We start from the raw sequence: 6,088 nt of genomic DNA on the forward strand, positions 1-6,088 counted from the left end.
AATGGAAGTCCAAATCACAACTTGAATTAACAATGTATGTAACACTTTATTTGTTAGAAATTAAATAACATAATCAACAAATGGCATGTCATGCTTATGTGTTGTCTTGGTTGGGTTAGACCTAATGCATCTCTTAGGTTGGGTTTCTATACATGACACTCATCATCACATGGGAGTTTTTAAGAAAAATTTTGTAGTTGTGATTTTTGGTGTGTGGATTTTTGGGTTGTTACAATCAACCACCAACACAATTGCGATAGAGAACCTTGACAATGATCATGATTTGACTCTTGAGAATGTGATGCTTAGAGAAGAGAACAAGAGACTCAAGATGGACAAGGCCCTTGATAAGCGACCAACAAATGAGTCACTTCAAGAAGAGAACAAGAAACTCAAGTTGGAGAAGGAGCATCTCAAGATCGGTTTGAGCAAGTTCACAAGAGGCCACTATCTTTAAAGTGAGCTACTAATGAACACCATGATGAAGATGGATAGAAGTGGCATTGGATACCATTCAAATCAAGAGAAGAAAGCTAAAGCTCAACATCAACATCAACAATACAAATCAAAGCCTAAGCCAAAGAGATGCTTTGAGTGTGGACAAGAAGGTCACTTTGCTCATGAGTGTCAAACTCCACCACCACAACCCTTGCTCATGCATGCTAGACCCTTTGGTTACAATGCTCACTTCATCATTAGAAAGAATGCTAAAGGCAAAGCCGAAGCTATGTTCTTAGGTCCACCCAACAAGAATAGGCTAAAGCAAATTTGGGTTGCTAAGTGTTTGATTAATAAAGTTGTTGGCCCCCGTCAAATGTGGGTGCCTAAAAATCAAGCTTGATCTCTTGTGTGTGTAGGTGAACTATACAAGACCGGTGGGAGTCATTGGGTTATTGATAGTGATTGCACTCAACATATGACTGGTGATCCTCGTATATTCACTTCACTAGATGAAGAAGTGAATGGTTAAGAAAGGATAACATTTGGTGATAATTCAAAGGGAAAGTACAAGGGTTGGGCAAAGTTGCAATATCAAATGATCACTCAATTTCAAATGTACTCTATGTTGCTTCATTGAGCTTCAACTTGCTATTCGTGGGACAATTGTGTGATCTAGGCTTTCAATACTTATTCACCGAGAAGGAAGTGGTTGTATCAAAGAAGGATGATGAACAAGTGATATTCGAAGGCTTTAGATACAACAATCTATATCTAGTTGATTTCACCTCCGAAGATGCTAACTTGAAGACATGCTTATTCATCAAAACATCACTTGAGTGGCTTTGGCATAGGAGGCTTGCACATGTTGGGATGAGCTCACTCAAGAAGATAATAAAGAAGTTGGTGAGAGGCTTGAAGGATGTCAAGTTTGATAAGGACAAATTTTGTAGTGCATGTCAAGCCGGCAAGCAAGTTGCAAACACTCATCTAACTAAAGCTTACATGTCAACATCATGAGTGCCAGAGCTTCTCCACATGGATTTATTTGGACCAACAACTTATAAGAGTTTGGGAGGCAACCTCTATTGTCTTGTGATAGTTGATTATTATTCAAGATACACTTGGGTGTTCTTCCTTCATGATAATATCGAAGTGACTGCATGTTTCAAGAAGTTTGACAAGAGAACACAAAATGAATTTGAAGTGAAACTCAAGAAGATAAGAAGCGACATTGGGAAAGAATTTGTGAACACAAACATTGGAGAGTATTGTGATGAAGTTGGGATCAAGCATGAGGTCTCTGCAACCTATAATCCTCAACAAAATGGTGTAGTAGAGAGAAAGAACCAGACACCTATCACCCTTGCAAGAACTATGCTTGATGAGTATAATACACCGCAAGATTTATGGGCAGAAGCTATCAACACTGTATGCTATGCGTTCAACCGCCTATTTCTTCAAAAGTTTCTTGGCAAGACCCCCTATGAGTTGCTCAATGGGAAGAAGCCGGATGTCTCATTCTTCCAGGTGTTTGGTTGCAAATACTACATCTACAAGAAGCGACAACACCTAGGGAAGTGCCAAAGACATTGTGATATTGGGTTTCTTGTTGGCTACACATCAAAATCCAAATCATATCGAGTATTTAATTATGCCACCGCCTTGGTTGAAGAAACATATGATGTGTAGTTTGATGAATCTAACGGCTCCCAAGGAGCATATGAGAATCTTGATGATGTAGATGATGAACCATTGAGGGTGGCCATGAAGAAAATTTCGGTTGGAGACATCAAGTCTAAAGATGATGAAGATGAAGTGCAAGTGATTGATCCACCCTCTTCATCAAATGTGCCACAAGATGATGATAAAGATGGGAGAGTAGAAAATGAAGATACTCATGTCTCCCATGATCAAATGGTGGCACAAGCTCAATATGTTGATGCTCCACAACCTCCTCCTCAAGTGGTTGATAAAAGAAGTTCTTCTCTACTTCAAGCACATCCACAAGATCTCATCATAGGGAGTCCTTCAAAGGGTGTAATGACTCATTCTAAAAAATTTGTTTCTTTTATTGAACATCACTCTTTTGTTTCTTGCATTGAACCCAAAAGTGTAGATAAAGCTCTTCAAGATCCGGATTAGATAAATGCCATACATGAAGAATTGGACAACTTCACCCTCAATGAAGTTTGGAAACTTGAAGAATGACCACAAGATGCAAGAGTCATTAGAACAAAGTAGGTGTTCCGCAACAAGCAAGATGATCAAGGCATTGTTGTCAGGAACAAGGCAAGGCTAGTTGCAAAGGGGTTCTCTCAAGTTGAAGGTTTGTATTTTGGAAAGACCTTTGCACCGGTTGCAAGACTTGAAGCCATCCGTATCCTTCTTGCATATGCATCATATCATGAAATAAAATTATACCAAATGTATGTTAAAAGTGCATTTTCAAATGGCTTCATAAATGAACTAGTCTATGTTGATCAACCTCTTAGGTTTGAAGACCCTATATATCCTAATCATGTTTATAGGTTGTCCAAGGTGGTATATGGTCTAAAGCAAGCCCCAAGAGCTTGGTATGAGCGCCTTTGGGATTTCCTCATTGAGAAGGGCTTCACCATTGGGAATGTCGACACCACACTATTCACCAAGAATCTTAATGGAGAGATCTTAATTTGTCAAGCATATGTTGATGCTATCATATTTGGCTCAACAAATGAAGACTATTGCAAAGAGTTTGGTGAATTAATATCAAAGGAGTTCGAGATGTCCATAATTGGAGACCTTACATTCTTTCTTGTTTTTTAAGTCAAGCAAATGAGAGAAGGGATTATCATCTCTTAAGAAAAGTATACCAAGGATCTTCTTAAGAGGTTCAAAATGGATGAATGTAAGCCAATCAATACACCAATACCATATAATAGACATCTTGACCTTAATGAGGGAGGTAAATCGGTTGATCAAACTCTCTACCATTCTATGATTGATAGCTTGTTATATTTGACCACATCTAGGCCTAACATCATGTTTAGTGTGTATGTGTGCTAGATTTCAAGCTAGTCCTAAGGAAGCTTACTTAGCTTCCGTTAAGAGAATCCTTAGGTACCTTAAGCACACACCAAGCATTCTCCTTTGGTATCCTAAAGGAGCTAGATTTGAACTCATTGGGTATTCCGATTTGGATTATGCGGGTTGCAAGATTGATAGGAAAAGCACATCTGGAGTACATAGTGTGGCCTTGTCCACCGCCAAGATGGAGTACATTGCCGTGGGTGCTTGTTGTGCACAAATCCTTTACATGAAGCAAACTCTTCTAGACTATGGTGTAGTTCTAGAAAAGGTACCCCTTGTATGTGACAATGAGAGCATGGTAAAACTTGCTTATAACCCGGTTTAACACTCTCGCACCAAGCACATAGATATCCGTCATCACTTTCTTAGAGATCATGTTGCTAAAAATGATATATAACTAGAAGGTGTAAGGACCGAAGATCAATTGGCGGATATCTTCACAAAATCGTTGGATGAGGCTACGCTTTGTAGGTTGAGGAATGAGCTCAATGTGCTTGACCTAAGTAACTTCTCTAAAAGATGAGCCTATGTTGACCCCTGCATTGCATTGTAATACAAAACATATTTAATTTTTAGTAATGCACTTAGGGCTTATCTAACATGGTTAAGATAACCACCGAAAAGTGTGTGAAAAAGCTTAACCTTGTATCAAACTTGACAAGCAACTAGATTTACTTTCTTATAATTGCATTGCATATGCATGCGTGTTGCTTTGTCGTTTCTTTTTGGTTAAGTTTTGAGCATCTGCTGTGTTCGTCCATAAATAGGGAGAGCATTTGAAGCACCTAATGGTTGAAATCCCTATTGTTATGATGCTCCTCACCCCATTTTGTTGCTTATTTTCCTAGAAAGATTATAGCTGAAGGCAAAATATTTTAAAAATTTTGAGGGTTTGAGAGAGATCTCCCATATCAGTTCTAATTGGTAGTTATTTGGTTCTTATTTGAATTGGAACTTGGTTGGGAGAAAGCGCGGTTGAAAATATGGGAAATCAACTATCTTTGGAGGACCGAACGCTAAGACTGGACCCATCCACAGAGCGTCTAGTCATTTGGTGAAGGCAACTGACGCTGAACAATGCTTCATCAGCGTCCAATGTGAAGGTGAAGCCACGTCCGGTCATCACGAGGAGGAACACAGGAAAGGACCGGATTCAAAGCTGCATTCAGTCATAGGGCCTCGGACGCGTCCAGTCACAACTAAGGTGTTTCTGGAGCTCTCTATGTTTGATCGGACTCTGCTGCGTCTGCGTCCATATATTTGTAGCGTTGCGTCCGATCATGGTAGTCAAAGCACAATGGATTTCAAATTCCGACTAACACATGGGGCCCGCGTTCTTCCTTTCCAAAATTGGCAACTGCCTCTCTGCACACTCTCTTACTGTCAAGTGGGACCACAACCCCCTTTCTTTCCCAATCCGAACCGCCCGCGCTCCCATTCTCCGTACATCGACGTTTCCGCACTCATACTCCCTAACCCTAAACATCGCCGTCACGTCTAACCGCACCACCTCAACCTACCACCATGCCCATTCTCCCATGGCAGTTGTTTATTAGTTGATCTCTCAGATAATGGACAGTTGATCTTGTCATTGGTTCTCTGAGTCAAGGGGAGTATTTGTTTGATTGCTTGATCAGTGGTAGTTGATCTCCTATAGTGGCTGTATGGCTCATTGCAAGAATGTCAAGGGTGGTCCCCACGATGAAGATAGGCGTCCGCCTCGTCTGATAGAGCAAGAAAAGGTGAAGGGGCCCAAGAAAGTGCTTGCAAAGAAGAAGTGCAAGCATGGTGACATAGAGGCAGAAAGGGCCATAGCAGTAGCAGCGACAGCAGCTGAGCATGCTGAGAGAGGTGATGAGGTAGTGGTGTCCACATTGGTGAGGCCCAGTTTCACCTTGAGGGCAGAGAGCTTGGCACTGAGGAGATAGAGTAGGTAGTGGCAGAGGAGCCTACACCATAGATAGAGCAGTAGTCAGAGCAGTCTTTGGAGCAGCAACAGCCACAACTTCGATGTTTCAGTCGTGCTCGTACTCAGGTGTCACTGTGGCCAAAGACACAGAGGCATGGCTTTCATGCACCTCCTAGACCACGAGGTCTGCCTCCGGTGGTACACTTGGACTTGAGGGATGCCACAACTCGGTAGGTTCAGCAGCTTCGCCATGTGGACTTTGTGTAGTGGTTTCCACCTCAGCGGGATGAGAGCTTTAGAGGGTTTCTACACAGTGTTGCAGGAGGACTTCTATAATGCTTACCTCAACAATGATGTGGCATTTAGAGCTTAGTGAGTGTGCCCCTTGGAGGCCATAGTAGCTATTGGAGGCGAGCAGATCCATCCCCACCTCACCTACCCGCCAGGTCTTGTAGACCTCTTAGGGCGGACTGGTCGGTATGTTCCATGATGGGTCAGAGAGTTCTATGCTTCTTTGTGGATTGACCCAAGTCAAGATATATTCACTTCACATTAAGAGGACGTGACTATAGGCTGTAGAGCTTGAGGGCTAGAGAGATACTAAGGATTCTAGAGTCCTCTAGTGAGATTCACGAGATCTGCTATGGAGAGACAGAGCCACCGAGATGC

The sequence above is a fragment of the Miscanthus floridulus genome, chromosome 4 (genome assembly GCF_019320115.1).
Source record: "Miscanthus floridulus cultivar M001 chromosome 4, ASM1932011v1, whole genome shotgun sequence".
In the NCBI taxonomy this organism is placed as follows: domain Eukaryota; kingdom Viridiplantae; phylum Streptophyta; class Magnoliopsida; order Poales; family Poaceae; genus Miscanthus; species Miscanthus floridulus.